Genomic DNA, 17,029 nt, shown 5'->3' with positions numbered 1-17,029 from the left:
ATAATACCTATATTATATATGGCATATCAACATTCAGTCCAAAGACACCATTGCCTCTGAACAGATTGTTTTTTCTGCAATTAGGTGCTGTATACTAAGCTAGCTAAGAAAATAAGACTTGACACCATATACCAAGGCTCTATTTAGCAGCACTGTCGTGAAGGTAAATGAACAAAATGGATCTATGAGCACTTTGGAGGAAAGGAACAATAGTGCAATACATAGATAAAGAATTATAATAAAAATAATAACAGTCATCAGATCTGGCCTAAGGGAAATTGGAGAGCAGAAGTAAAAGCAATTTCACAAACCTTATATAACTATCTTCTTCTTTTTGTTTTTGTTGTTTTCTTTGGTTTCCATGGTGAACTGTATTTGCAAAAAAGGCTCACCATTTGGATTAACTGCCCCCATTAGTCCAACATTTCACTCCACCTCACTATCCAAAAGCTCCCTACCAATTTTCCATTTAACCAAATATCCAAATAAATGCAACTAAACAGCTAATTCGTTCAGAAAAGTGGTCAAAATAAGCATTAAGACTTGACTATCTCAAGATGATTTTGAAGAAGTTGAGCAGAAGATAGCCCTTGAAATGATACTGTAGGTAACATGGCCAATTGTGCAAACTACGAATGGGTTTCTTCTGGTACAGTTGGCAACTTTTGGAAGAATAGTTTGGCAGTGCCAAAACAAGGAAAATTGACGGAAATAAGTGTTGTAGGAAAAGTGGAAATTTGAGGCTTCTGATGATTATTTTTCTTTATCATATTTAAAATTGTAATATTGCATATTTATGAATTGTAAACTATATGAACTATAAATGATACACACTATATATATCTAATATATAGTAGATGTGCATTGTTTATAGTTCATATATACATGTATATATACATATATAAATATATATTTCCTCTGGCTTTTTTGCTTTACCTATTTGAACTAGTGTTTTTTTTTCCTAATTTTAACATAAATTTAGATTTAGAGAAATGTTGCAAGATTAGTATAAAAAATTCCAATTCCGAAGTTTTCTCAGATTCTCTAAATTTTGACATTTTGGTATATTTGTTTCCTCTCTCTCTCTCTGGCCCCCTCCCTCCTTCCCTCCAATTTTTCCTGAACAATTTAAGAGTAGGTTGAAAATATAATATCCACATCACTCATATATGTATATGTGTGTTTCTTAACAACAGGGAATTCTGATTATTTTTTAAATCTACCCTAAAATGTTACTCAACTTTTTAAAAGTTCCTGTTGTAATCACAAATTATTTGCTGTCACAGCAGAAAATACAGGGATGAAGGAAAAAGAACATCACCAATAATTCTCCACCACATAAAGAAATGACCAACATGAATATTTTGTCTATTATTTGAAGTGTCTTCTATGGAACTTTTATGGGCTATCACTCATACTATATGTAATAAAACATAACATTTCTCAAATACTTTATAAAAATAATTTTTTCAAATCCAACACACAATAGCTCATCTTTTGCAGGGAAAAAATATTGATATTTCTTAGCTTAAGCCGAAAATTCCAAGGCAATTTTATGTCTCTCACACTTTCTCTCCCAGTTTGCAGATTCATTGGTTCTTTTTCTTTTTTTTAACATCTTTATTGGACTATAATTGCTTTACAATGTTGTGTTAGTTTACACTATATAACAAAGTGAATCAGCTGTATGTATACCTATATCCCCATATCCCCTCCCTCTTGCGTCTCCCTTCCACCCTCCCTATCCCACCCTTCTGGGTGGTCACAAAGCACTGAACTGATCTCCCTGTGCTATGCAGCAGCTTCCCACTAGCCATCCATTTTATATTTGGTAGTGTATATATATCAATGCCACTTTTACACTTCATCCCAGCACACCCTTCATCTCCCCGTGTCCTCAAGTCCATTATCTATGTCTGCATCTTTATTCCTGTCCTGCTGCTAGGTTCTTCAGAAACATTTTTTCTTTTTTTTTTAGATTCCATATATATGTGATAGCATACAGTATTTGTTTTTCTCTTTCTGACATACTTTACTCTGTATGACAGACACTAGGTCCATCGACCTCCCTACAAATAACTCAATTTCATTTCTTTTTATGTCTAATACTCCATTCTATATATGTGCCATAACTTCTTTATCCATTCATCTGTCAATGGACACTTAGGTTGCTTCCATGTCCTGGCTATTGTAAATAGTGCTGCAATGAACATTTTGGTACATAGCTCTTTTTGATTTATGATTTTCTCAGGGTATATGCCCAGTACTGAGATTGCTGGGTCATATGGTAGTTCTATTTGTAGTTTTTTAAGGAACCTCCATACTGTTGTCCATAGTAGCTGTGTCAATTTACATTCCCACCAACAGTGCAATCGGGTTCCCTTTTCTCCACACACTCTCCAGTATTTATTGGTTGTAGATTTTTGGATGATGGCCATTCCAACCGCTGTGAGGTGATACCTCATTGTAGTTTTGATTTGCATTTCTCTAATGATTAGTGATGTTGAGCATCCTGTCATGTGTTTGTTGGCAATGTGCATATCTTCTTTGGAGAAATGTCTTTTTAGGTCTTCTGCCCATTTTTGGATTGGGTTTTTCGTTTTTTTGATATTGAGCTGCAGGAGCTGCTTGTAAGTTTTGGAGATTAATCCTTTGTCAGTTGCTTCATTTGCAAATATTTTCTCCCATTCTGAGGGTTATATTTTTGCCTTGCTTATGGTTTCCTTTGCTGTGCAAAAGCTTTTAAGTTTCATTAGGTCCCATTTGTTATTTTTGTTTTTCTTTCCATTTCTCTAGGAGGTGGGTAAAAAAGGATCTTGCTGTAATTTATGTCATAGAGTGTTCTGCCTATGGTTTCCTCTAGGAGTTTTATAGTGTCCGGTCTTACATTTAGTTCTCTACTCCATTTTGAGTTTATTTTTGTGTATGGTGTTAGGGAGGGTTCTAATTTCATTCTTTTATATGTAGCTGGGCAGTTTTCCTAGCACCACTTATTGAAGACACTGTCTTTTCTCCATTGTATACTCTTGCCTCTTTTATCAAAGATAAGGTGACCATATGTGCTTGGTTTATCTCTTGGTTTTCTATCCTGTTCCACTGATATATATTTCTGTTTCTGTGCCAGTACCATACTGCCTTGATTACTGTAGCTTTGTAGTATAGTCTGAAGTCAGGAGCCTGATTCCTCTAGCTCCATTTTTCTTTCTCAAGATTGCTTTGGCTATTCGGGATCTTTTGTGTTTCCATACAATTTGTGAAATTTTTTGTTCTAGTTCTGCGAAAAATGCTATTGGTAGTTTGATAGGGATTGCATTGAATCTGTAAAGTGCTTTGGGTAGTATAGTCATTTCCACATTGTTGATTCCTGCAATCAAAGAACATGGTATGTTGCTCCATCTCTTTGTATCATCTTTAATTTCTTTCATTAGTGTCTTATAGTTTTCTGCATACAGGTATTTTGTCTCCTTTGGTAGGTTTATTACTAGGTATTTTATTCTTTTTGTTGCAGTGATAAATGTGAAAGTTTCCATAATTTCTCTTTCAGATATTTCATCATTAGTGTATAGGAATGCAAGAGATTTCTGTGCATTAATTTTATATCCTGTTGCTTTACTAACTTCATTGATTACCTCTAGTAGTTTTCTGGTAGCATTTTTAAGATTCTCTATGTATAGTATCATGTCATCTGCAAACAGTGACAGTGTTACTTCTTCTTTTCCGATTTGGATTCCTTTTTCTTCTTGATTGCTCTGGCTAAAACTTCCAAAACTATGTTGAATAATAGTGGTGAGAATCGGCAACCTTGTCTCGTTCCTGATCTTAGTGGAAATGGTTTCAGTTTTTCACCATTGAGAACGATGTTGGCTCTGGGTTTGTCATATATGGCCTTTATTATGTAGAGGTAGCTCCCCCTATGTCTATTTTCTGGAGGGTTTTTTATCCTAAATCGGTATTTAATTTTGTCAAAAGATTTTTCTCCATCTATTGAGATGATCATATAGTTTTTCTCCTTCAATTTGTTAATATGGTGTATCACATTGATTGATTTGCATATATTGAAGAATCCTTGCATTCCTGGGATAAACCCCACTTGATCATGGTGTATGATCCTTTTAATGTGCTGTTGGATTCTGTTTCCTAGTATTCTGTTGAAGATTTTTGCATCTATGTTCATCAGTGATATCGGCCTGTAGTTTTCTTTCTTTGTGACATCTTTGTCTGGTTTTGGTATCAGGGTGGTGGTGGCCTTGTAGAATGAGTTTGGGAGTGTTCCTCTCTCTGCTATATTTTGGAAGAGTTTAAGAAGGATAGATGTTAGCTCTTCTCTAAATGTTTGGTAGAATTCGCCTGTGAATCCATCTGCTCCTGGGCTTTTGTTGGTTGAAAGATTTTTAATCACAGTTTCAATTTCAATGTTTGTGATTGGTCTGTTCATATTTTCTATTTCTTCCTGGTTCAGTCTCATAAGGTTGTGCTTTTCTAAGAAGTTGTCCATTTCTTCCAGGTTTTTCATTTTATTGGCATAGAGTTGCTTGTAGTAATCTCTTACGATCCTTTGTATTTCTGCAATGTCAGTTGTTACTTCTCCTTTTTCATTTCTAATTCTGTTCACTTGAGTCTTCTCCCTTTTTTGTTGCTGCGTCTGGCTAATGGTTTATCAATTTTGTTTATCTTCTCAAAGAACCAGCTTTATTTTTATTGATCTTTGCTATTGTTTCCTTCATTTCTTTTTCATTTATTTCTGATCTGATTTTTATGATTTCTTTCTTTCTGCCAACTTTGGGGGTTTTTTTCTATTTTCTCTAATTGCTTTAGGTGTAAGTTTAGGTTGTTTATTTGAGGTTTTTCTTGTTTCTTGAGGTAAGATTGTATTGCTCTAAACTTCCATCTTAGGACTGCTTTTGCAGCATCCCATAAGTTTTGGGTGATCGTGTTTTTGACATCTTTATTGGAGTATAATTGCTTTGCATTGGTGTGTTAGTTTCTGCGTTTTCATTTTCAGTTGTTTGTAGGTATTTTTTGATTTCCTATTTGATTTCATCAGTGACCTCTTGGTTATTTTGTAGTGTATTGTTTAGCTTCCATGTGTTTGTATTTTCTACAGTTTTGTTCCCTGTAATTGATATCTACTCTCATAGCATAGTCGTCAGAAAACACACGTGATATGATTTCAATTTTCTTAATTTTATCAAGGCTTGATTTGTGACCCAAGAAATGATCTATCCTGGAGAATGTTCCATGAGCCCTTGAGAAAGTAGTGAATTCTGTTGTTTTTGGGTGGAAAGTCCTAAAAATACCAATTAAGTCTATCTTGTCTGATGTGTCATTTAAAGCTTGTGTTTCCTTATTTATCCATTGGTGAAAGTGGGGTGTTAAAATCTCCTACTATGATTGTGTTCTTGTCGATTTCCCCTTTTATGGCTATTAGCATTTGCCTTATGTATTGAGGTTCTCCTATGTTGGGTGCATAAATATTTACAATTGTTATATCTTCTTCTTGGATTCATCCCTTGATTATTATGTAGTGTCCTTCTTTGTCTCTTGTAATAGTCTTTATTTTAAAGTTTATTTTGTCTGATATGAGAATTGCTACTCCAGCTTTCTTTTGATTTCCATTTGCATGGAATATCTTTTTCCATCCCCTCACTTTCAGTCTGTATGTGTCCCTCGGTGTGAAGTGGGTCTCTTGTAGACAGCATATATACAGATCTTGTTTTTGTATCCATTCAGCCAATCTATGTCTTCTGGTTGGAGCATTTAGTCCATTTACATTTAAGGTAATTATCTATATGTATTTTCCTATTACCATTTTCTTAATTGTTTTGGGTTTGTTATTGTAGGTCTTTTCCTTCTGTTGTGTTTCTTGCCTAGAGAAGTTTCTTTAACATTTGCTGTAAAGCTGGTTTGGTGGTGCTGAATTCTCTTAGCTTTTGCTTGTCTGTAAAGGTTTTAATTTCTCCATCGAATCTGAATGAGATCCTTGCTGGGTAGAGTAATCTTGGTTGTAGATTTTTCTCTTTCTTCTCTTTAAATATGTCCTGCCACTCCCTTCTGGCTTGCAGAGTTTCAGGTGCAAGAGCATCTGTTATCCTTATAGGGATTCCCTTGTATGTTATTTGTTGCTTTTCCCTTGCTGCTTTTAATATTTTTTCTTTGTATTTAATTTTTGATAGTGTGATTAATATGTGTCTTGGCATGTTTCTCCTTAGATTTATCCTGTATGGGACTCTCTGCACTTCCTGTACTTGATTTAGTATTTCCTTTCCCATATTAGGGAAATTTTCAACTATAGTCTCTTCAAATATTTTCTCAGTCCCTTGCTTTTTCTCTTCTTCTTCTGGGAACCCTATAAGTCAAATGTTGGTGCTTTTAATGTTGTCCCAGAGGTCTCTGAGGCTGTCCTCAATTCTTTTCATTTTTTTTCTTTATTCTGCTCTGTGATAGTTATTTCCACTATATTATCTTCCAAGTCACTTATCTGTTTTTCTGCCTCAGTTATTCTGTTATTGTTTCCTTCTACAGAATTTTTAATTTCATTTATTGTGTTGTTCATCATTGTTTGTTTACTCTTTAGTTCTTTTGGTCCTTGTTAATATTTCTTTTATTTTCTCCATTCTATTTCCAAGATTTTGGATTGTTGCTCTGAATTCTTTTTCAGGGAGACTGCCTATTTCCTCTTCATTTGTTTGGTCTGTTGGGTTTTTACCTTGCTCCTTCATCTGCTGCATATTTCTCTGTCTTCTCCTTTTGTTTAATTTACTGTGTTTGCGGGTCTCCTTTTTGCAGGCTGCAGGTTCGTAGTTCCCATTGTTTTTGGTGTCTGCCCCCAGTGGGTGAGGTTGGTTCAGTGGGTTGTGCAGGCTTCCTGTTGGAGAGGACTGGTGTCTATTTTCATGGTTGGGAATGGAACTTGCCTTTCTTGTGGCCAGGGCCGTGGCCAGTCGTGTGTTTTGTTTTGTTTTATTTTTCTTTTGCCGTACGCGGGCCTCTCACTGTTGTGGTCTCTCCCGTTGCGGAGCACAGGCTCCGGATATGCAGGCTCAGCGGCCATGGCTCACGGGCCCAGCTGCTCTGTGGCATGTGGGATCTTCCCAGACCTGGGCACGAACCCGTGTCCCCTGCATCGGCAGGCGGACTCCCAACCAATGCGCCACCAGGGAAGCCCCCAGTGGTGTGTTTTTGTGTGTATGTGAAAATAGTATGATTTTAGGCAGCCTCTCTGCTAATGGGTGGGGTCGTGTTCCTGTCTTCCTAGTTGTTTAGCATGGGGCTTCCAGTACTCGAGCTTGCTGGCCATTGGGTGGGGCTGGGCCTTAGCGTTGAGACAGAGATCTCTGGAGAGCTTTTGCCGATTGATATTACATAGGGCTGGGAGGTCTCTGGTGGTCCAATGTCCTGAACTCTGCTTTCCCACCTCAGAGGCTCAGGTGTGACACAAGGTCAGAGCACCAAGACACTGTCAGCCACATGGTTCAGAATAAAAGGGAAAAAAAATAAAGAAAAAAAATTTTTAATTAAAAATTAAAAAATAACGTAAATTTTTAAAAAATTATTAAAATAAGAAAATAAAAATAATTAAATAAAATTAATTTTAAAAAGAAGATAGCAACCAAACTAATAAACAAATCCACCAGTGATAACAAGCGTTAAAAACGAAACTAAGATAAACATAAAAGTCAGAAACAAATCAGTCATAGACAGCAAACCCCAAGTCTACAGTTGCTCCCAAAGTCCACCGCCTCAATTTTGGGACAATTCCTTTTCTGTTCATTTATTCCACAGATGCAGGGTACATCAAGTTGATTATGGGGATTTAATCCTCTCCTCCTGAGGCTGCACAGAGAAATTTCCCTTTCTCTTCTTTGTTCGCACACCTCCTGGGGTTCAGCTTTGGTTTTGGCCCCACCTCTGCATGTAGGTCGCCCTCAGGCATCTGTCACCCACCCAGAGAGGATGGAGTTAAAGCATTGGCTGATTAGGGTGCTCTTGCTCACTTAGGCTTGGGGGAGGGAGGGTAGTCATAATTGGAATGCAAGTCGAGCCTGCACTGGCAGAGGCTGGCATGATGTTACAACAGCCTGAGGTGTGGTGTGTGTTCTCCCGGGGAAGTTGTCCATGGATCATGGGACCCTGGCAGTGGCGGGCTGCACAGGCTCCCGGGTGTGTGTGTGTGTGGATAGTTACCTGTGCTTGCACACAGGATTCTTGGTGGCGGCAGCAGCAGCATTAGCGTTTCATGCCCGTCTCTGGGTCTGAGCTGATAGCAGTGGCTCGTGCCCATCTGTGGAGCTCGCTTAGGCAGTGCTCTGCCTTCTGTGGGCACACGCGGAAGGAATCCCCTCTCTTCACGCACCGCAAAACAATGGTCTCTTGTCTCTTAGGCAGGTCCAGACTTTTTCCCGGACTCCCTCCCAGCTAGCTGTGGTGCACTAGCCCCTTTCAGGCTGTGTTCACGCAGCCAACCACAGTCCTCTCCCTGGGATCTGACCTCTGAAGCCTGAGCCTCAGCTCCCAGCCCCTACCCGCCCCCGCAAGTGAGCAGAGAAGCATCTCAGGCTGGTGAGTGCTGGTCGGCACTGATCCTCTGAGTGGGAATCTCTCTGCTTTGCCCTCCGCACCCCTGTTGCTGTGCTCTCCTCTGTGGCTCCAAAGCTTCCCCCCCCGCCCACCCCCTGTCTCCGCCAGTAAAGGGGCTTCCTAGTGTGGGGGAGCTTTTCCTCCTTCACAGCTCCCTCCCAGAAGTGCAGGTCCTGTCCCCATTCTTTTGTGTTTGTTTTTTCTTTTGCCCTACCTAAGTAAGTGGGGATTTTCTTGCCTTTTGGGAAGTTTGAGGTCTTCTACCAGCGTTCAGTAGGTGTTCTGTAGGAGTTGTTCCACATGTAGATGTATTTTTGATGTATTTGTGGGGAGGAAGGTGATCTCCATGTCTTACTCCTCTGCCATCTTGAAGGTCCTCCCATTGGTTCTTATCTTGACAATATCTCTCTTCTTTCTCTTTCAGTTTTCATTCACTTATTTATTCAAAATTTCTAACTGCTTTCTAGGTAACAGGTGCTGAACTATGATAACATGGGCTTTAGAATCAGATGAACTAGTTTCAAATTGTAACACTCCCTCTGACTAACTTCTGTGATCTTAGGCAAGTTGCTTAACCTCTCTGCACCTCAGTTTTCTCATGTGTTACAAAGGGATACTAATAGTGGTATACAATAGCCCCTCTTGTCCACAATTTTGCTTTCCCTGGTTTCAGTTACCCAACGTCAACTGTGGTCCGAAAATATTAAATGGATAACTCCAGAAATAAACAATTCTTAAGGTTTAAATTACATGCCATTCTGAAGTAGTGTGATGAATCTCATGCTGTCCAGCCCCATCTCGCCTGGGATCACCAACCATCATCTGCTCCTGAGAGCCAATCATTGACATTGCCATGGCTAGACGATCCATGATCTCCCAAAGCAGATGATCCTCCTTCTGAGATACCGTCAGAAGGTCAGTAGTAGCCTAAGGCTACAACATAATGCCTCCATCAATCACCTCACTCCATCTCATCACATAGGCATTTTATCATCTCACATTATCACAAGAAGAAGGGCGACTAAAGTACAATAAGGTATTTTTGAGAGAGAGAAAGAGCACATTCACACGTTTTATTACAATATACTGTTATAATTATTCTACTTTATTATTAGTTATCATTAATTTCTTACTATGTCTAATTTATAAATTAAATTTTATCGTAGGTATGTATTATAGAAAAAAACACAGTATTGTACATATATAGGATTTGGCACTCTCCATGGTTTTAGGCATCACTGGGGATCTTGGAAGGTATTCCCCATGGATAAAAGGGGACTACCGTACTACTTTTAAAACAGTACCTGGCTCACAGTCAGCATTAAACAAATGTTGCTGTTATTGCTGCTACTGTCCCTGTTGCTACTATAGGAGTGTTGTCAAGGTAAATGTGACAATGTATAGAAAATGCTTAACATGGTGCCCCACTATAGTAGCACATGATAAACAATAGCTATTATTAGCATTATTTCTGTGTTAGGCACAAGAGGTACACAGATGAGTAAGTCATCCTCTCTACTCTTGGAGAACTAACCGCCCAGTATTTACAGCTACCAGATTAATCCAACCGTACTTTAGAGTTCAGTTCAAATGTGACCTTATCCACAAGGCTTTCACTGATCCCCTCAGCTGGGAAGAATATTAAAAATATTGCCTTTTACTAAAATTTCCATGACCGATTTTTTTTCCTACACTTCCCTTATCAAATTTTAGCACATTATATTTTTATTTGTTTACACATTTTTCTCTATTTCTAGACTTTTAGTTACTAGAAGGGCAGTGAATGTGTTTTATTAATCTTTTAGCTGCCAGAGTATATGCAAAGGGTTTTGCATTCTTTTGTCCTTCCTTCCATCTTCATTCATCTTATTCCACCAAATATTTGAGTGTTCCTTGTTTATAGTGGGTATTTGAAAAAGGCTGGTTAAATAAATAAGCAATGGGGTTAATCATTTGAAATTCAAGAAGGTGCATGTTATTAGGTCTATCTCATATATTTTCAAAAAGTATAAAATTTAAACTACTTGAGGCCATAAGAACAGATTTCCACTTCATTTTGAGTTTGTGCTAAGTTCCACTTGGTAACTTTTTGGCTCCATCTTACAGCTATTTCAAGTGGGATTCTTTCATGGTGTACATATTTTTAAAATATTGTCATGCTGTGCCCAGGATAGTCACAGAACTTCCACAGCAAGTGCTCCTTGTTGAAGTACAGAGTTATTAATAATGACAAGTCATTTGGATACTTTAATTAGTGTCCAGCACTATTTCCATTAGTTAATACATATTTTTAACATCATAGTGCCCTACAACAATTGTATTGTAGATTTCCCTGGCACTGCAATTTCCCCAATGGATTATGCCATCCTATGTTTCTGGAGATCTTGTTAAAAATACTAAGAAAATGTCTTCTGTAGGTAAAGGTCACATAGTTAATCAAAAATATTTTTAATGCCAACTGGTCAAACCTTTTCCTCTACTCCTTTTTAAACATGTAGAAGACTTTCCATAATCTTTCTCCTACACTCCTACCCTTCCTCTTCCTTTTGTTCACTTGATTCTGAATAAAGGCGTACAGGAAAAGGAGATTAGATAGGGCCATACAAAAATCTCTTCGGAGTTATCCAAACACCAAGCAATCCTAGACACTACTGCCATCCAAAATTCAGTTGCCATAGTTTGTAGCAAAAGTCAGTTCTGTGTCTTTAGTAACTGTAAAGTTATGAAAATAGCTGTTATATTAAAGCATTAGAAAGTGTATTTACCCACATACTTAGTAAAATATAGTCATTGATTAATATGTGGAGCTTTTTCTGTTTTGTTCACTCATGTATTCTCAGAACTAGAAAGCAAAGTAGATGTGCAATAAATATTTTTGATTAAATGCACAAAGGAAGAGATCTCACAGTACCTAAACACTGTGAGCTCTAAAGACTATTTTTTTAAGTTGTTTTGAATGTAGAATTACCAAACAGCTGTTCTGATTTTTATTAGGCGAATCCCATCAAGTGTTTTACTAATTTCCTATAGCAATTTTCATTATTTCTGAGAATGGAGACGAAAGTCAGATGAAATCACCTTTTCATTTGAACTTACTGCACTTAATTTTGATTTTTTTTCTCCTACACAAGATATCTCCCTCTAAACTGTCCTCCTCCAAACCCATTCAAAGTTATCTACTTGTACACATTGGAGTCTGAGATAGACACTGATTTTTAAATCATCAGACCTCTGAAAAATGCCAACATTTTCATATATGGGTATTTAATATGCATAACTCTAATTGTAAACTACCCTGTCTCTAGTTTTTGTTTTCTTTTGAAACAGAAACCTGAACTACTAGGAGCCTGAATTAGAGGGACAGGTGGACTGTCATCTCAAAAAGTGTCCTCTGAGCCTTATCCCTGAGGATCTGTGCCCAGGATAGCATAACTAACATCAGGGAGCATTAGGAGTAGAGAAGGTCATTTTCTACTTGGTTAGAAGCTCTCCCCTTGGACCTAGATCATGACCTGGCCTTTCAGTTTGGCACAAGGAAGAAATTTTACTAAAAAGTGATATGAGACACACATGGCCCTTAATGATCTGGCTCCTGTCCATGTCCCTAACCTCACTTCCAGACACACCTCGTGCTGCCATATTTTGCACTTCTTTGCCCTGCATTCCCAAAAAAGTAAATCATATGGTTGAATGTGAGGGACACATCAGGTGTGTGAGGCAGATGTTTTAGAGTAGGAAGCCTCATAGGTGCTCTCACCATACCTAATTATGGGGATGTTTCAGTCTGGAGAACTTGGATTGAGAACTTCCTAAGTGCTGCCAATCAGAATTAACTGTTTTCTCCTCTACACTCCCATAATGTTTTGTTTGATGTTCTGTCTTTCAAAACTTACCATGCTTTGTGTTATATTATTCTTAGCTGTGAATGTGGATATATCTCCCATTAGATCATAATCTTGAAGGCAGAGTTTATCTATTTTCTCATGTCTCTCATCATTTTCTACAATACTTTGGGTATAATCAAGCTGAATACTTATTTTTAATTGTTCAAAAATAAAGATGATGCTATGGGACCTGAGAGGGTATCCATTTGAGTCCTATTCAAGTTTCCCCTTCCCCATCACTGTCCTGTCTCTACCCCAACCATCATCACCAAGCTAAATCCCAGATACCACTGTAAAGAGATATTTTTTAAAACACGATTAGGCTGAGGATAACAGGTTTAACTCACAGTTATTGAATACTCATTTGACTGATGAGGAGATGGAGACCCAAATAACTTTCAGTAGCTTTGCCAAATGTCACACAATTACACAGCTAGTAAGTGGCTCTGCCAGGACTGAAATTCAAGCCCCCTGACACGAAGTCAAAGTCTCTTTCCACAAACGCTGAAACGTTTAGATGGACTTCTCTCACTCTCTAGTTTATAATTCTAATGCACCTAGTTGTTTAATCAGAAACTTATTTTGTGTACCCTCAGCCAGGAAGAAGCTAAATATTCTGAACACATGAAGCTCATTTTAATGACATACTTATTTCTATGTTTATGTATTTGTGCCTTTATTTATATTATATTTTTTGTGTTTGTATGTTTATGTATCCAGGTATTTAGTGTACTTATGTATTTATATGTGTGTGCTTATTTTTTATGTATGCTTTTATGTATTTCTTTATCTTACCTGTAGGGCTATGAAGCTCTTACTCCCTAGAGGAGAGCACATCGGTTAATTGTACCGTAATTTCCTATAGTGTTTCTGAGGATTTCAGCTTAAAATAGGTGTTGAATTTCAATGAAAAGACCCCAGCTCTTGAGCTCCTGGGGGAGAGGACAGAGAGAGCAGCTTTGTGCAGAACCAAATTGCTGAGCTTTGGAAACACCTCGAAGCCAACGGAAACTTCAGCTACAAGAGCAGGAAAAAAAGAGACCAAAAGCTACCCAAGCTTAAAAGAGAATGAGGAAAATGATGAAGAGAAGCTCAGGAGCAAGCAAGAAGTACTGTGATGCTACAGAGGAACAGGGACCTCAGAGAGTTCAAGAGGTATAGCTGGCCTGGAGAAGCAGCAGGCAGAACCCAGAGAAAGGGCCAACATGAGGGAGCTGATGTTTCCCACCCTGAAGGTGATACAGGACCATGTGGACGTTTTAAAGAGCACACAGGAAAAGCTCATCAAAGACTACGGGACACTGATGAATGAGGTCACAGGACTGAAAGAAACCCTAAGAGAGGAAAATTATCGAATAAATATCATGGAAGAGAGAACAGTACAAATGAGGACCAAACTGAGCTTCAGTCTCAAAAGATAAAAATTTTAAGCAAACAGTTCTTCACAGAACAAGAAGAGGTGATGGATCTTGAAAACACATCAAGGAGGTAAAATATTTGTGTATCTGGCATCCCTGAAGGTATAGAAAATGAGAGTAACCTTGAAACTATTATTGAGGAAATTATTGAAAAACATTTTCCAGAGCGAAACAAAGATCTCAACTTACAGAGAGAATTTACAGGTCCCCACTTAAATATACCTCTTAAAGTAAAAGTCCAAGGCACATAATTGTACAGTTCCTGAATTTGAAAGAAAAAGAAATAATCTTGTAAGCTGCTCAGAAAAAAAAGGAGGACTGATTTTCAACAAAGTAAAGATAGGGCTGACCCCTGACTATGCCTTACTTACAGTGCAAGAGAGACAAAGTTGGAGCAAGATCTACTACCACCTGAAGTTCCTGGGTCTGAAGCCTCAAGTGAACCATCCTGCCAAGCTATCTTGCCTATTTGAAGATGAGAGAAGAATGTTTGACAATCAAGATGACTTCAAGGGATTTGTCAGCAAAACTCCAAAACTACTGGCTTTTCTGCAAACAGCTGCAGCCCAGGGAGAGTGTGCTCCTTGAGATAAGTGACTAAATTGATATACAAAACTGTTTCTTAATAGAATGTAGATCTTAGTTTTATGATTAATTTCATTTTTGCCAGGGTAATTAGTGAAAATGAAGTACAAATGTAATGTTGACCGATTTGCCCTTAAGTGTGTGTATATCTACATCTATATCCATATCTATACCTATCTATATATCTATCTATCATCTATCTATTCTACATGAGAAGGGGAGAAGAAAAAGTTTTAAAAAATGGGAAGGGATGAGGGAGGGATAAATGGAAAAGAGGATATGAATACAGCAAGATAATAGTAGTGGGTGGGATAGGGAAACATTGGAATATGATAGATAAAATAATAAAAAATAATTTTATTATGAATGTGAAAGCAATAAACTATAGGAAATTAACAGACTTGTTCAGAGAAAGAAAGTTTTCCCCCACCCTCTGTCAAGGGTACTTGGATCTTTTAGAAAATTTGACCATATCTTAGAGCACAAAACAAGTAGAACTGGAAGAGATGCATGTACATTGAAATGATTGCCTATAAACTGATATTTTTAGAAACAGATTGTAAACAGTGGGTGATGTTGCAGTGATGTGTTTTTAAATTGCTAATTTGTATTGCTCCTGCAGTTTATATGTCTCCATTTAACTTTAATTAATATAATTTGTTAATCATACAATAAATGGAGCTTAAAGAACCCAATTGTTGACTTCTTTACTTTCCTTTGGACAACTGATTAAAAGCTCCCGAATGACATTACCTCCCTTCTCTTCCTCATATCCCAGCCCCCCGAAAATTTCTACAATTTAGACACACTGGAGGCAAGTCAGACTCTGAAGCAGAAAAAAAAAGCTTTCCTGGCACTGGCACTTTAAAGCATCCTGCCTGTGTCAGACCTAAACTGCTCGTCAAAGCCACTCTGCCTGCCCACCAAAGGCAGTGGGGCTGAGCCCACCTCTTTCCTTCTGGGGCCATCAACTTCATCCAACATAGGAAAAGGGGACAATGAAACACTTTGCAGCCCACCCTCAGAGGCTTCCTTCATTTTATAAGTCTATCCCTGAACTCTTACCTCCATGTACTCAGATGCACACAACATACAAGCACACACATCTTTTCTTCTTGTTGTTTCTTATATAAATAAAAGGCATCTTATGATGCTAGGAGAATTATTATTTGGGGACAGTGGGGCAATAGTTTACCTTCCTGGTAAATGGTATGTAGGCCAAACAGAACCTTGTGGCCCTGCTAGATTGGAACACCACAAAACATCATTTTCTCTATCCACCCATTAACCTTAAGTTAAATTCACCTAGGCAATCACACTGTTGGTTTGCTTTACGACAGGCATCCAGAAGCCTGATCATGCAGGTCTCCATGGCTTATGGCTCACAATGAATGTTTTGATTAAATAAGTTTCAGTTCTGGTTCATCACTTGCATTTGATTTATTCTTGGAATCTTCCTTCACAGTCCTGAAAATACCCTCAGTTATAGCTTCTGGAAGTGACTTAATGCCCCAAACTGTGCCTTTAATAATTGAAATCCTGGATAAGTTGAAACCCAAACTCTGTGGATGGGCCCCAGCTTCCCTTTCCATCTCTAAAAGAAGGTACTTCCCACCTCCAAACCTCAACACCCCTACCCCAGGTCTTACTGTTAGAACCTAATCTGTCTGGTTGGGCCTCCTCACTGTCCCAGAGCACTACTTGTCTAGTGCCACCTTAGTTCCTTTCTTGTCTACTCCATGGCTGAGACTTAATGGGGAGTTGGGAGGAGTGCTAAAACATATTAGCACCTCTAGTGTGCACCAAATACTCTAGAGATCTAACTCAGCCTTTAGGTGGCTTACCACAGTAGTAAAGTGGGGGGAGGAGGAATGCGCTATAATGCTCATCATTCTCTTGAGATTGTATGAAAATTATCAGGATTCTTGGTAGTTCCTGTTTACCACTGAGAATCACTGTCCTAAAGCATAAAACTGGAAGAAAGTGGTTTGTGTTAGCATACGGTATTTATTATTCTTGTTCTGACTTACTTCACTCTGTATGACAGACTCTAGGTCCATCCACCTCACTACAAACAACTCAATTTCATTTCTTTTCATGGCTGAGTAATAGTCCATTGTATATATGGGCCACATCTTCTTTATCCATTCATCTGTCGATGGACACTTAGGTTGCTCCCATGTCCTGGCTATTGTAAATAGGGCTGCAATGAACATTGTGGTACATGACTCTTTTTGAATTATGGTTTTCTCAGGGTATATGCCCAGTAGTGGGATTGCTGGGTCATATGGTAGTTCCATTTTTAGTTTTTTAAGGAACCTCCATACTGTTCTCCATAGTGGCTGTATCAATTTACATTCCCACCAACAGTGCAAGAGGGTTCCCTTTTCTCCACACCCTCTCCGGCATTTATTGTTTGTAGATTTTTGGATGATGGCCATTCTGACTGGTGTGAGATGATACCTCATTGTAGTTTTGATTTGCGTTTCTCTAGTGATTAGTGATGTTGAGCATCCATTCATGTCTTTGTTGGCAGTGGCATAGGAGAGGGTGGGAGGGAGACGC

The sequence above is a fragment of the Globicephala melas genome, chromosome X (assembly GCF_963455315.2).
Source record: "Globicephala melas chromosome X, mGloMel1.2, whole genome shotgun sequence".
Lineage (NCBI taxonomy): Eukaryota > Metazoa > Chordata > Mammalia > Artiodactyla > Delphinidae > Globicephala > Globicephala melas.
Note: the sequence above shows the minus strand (reverse complement) of the source record.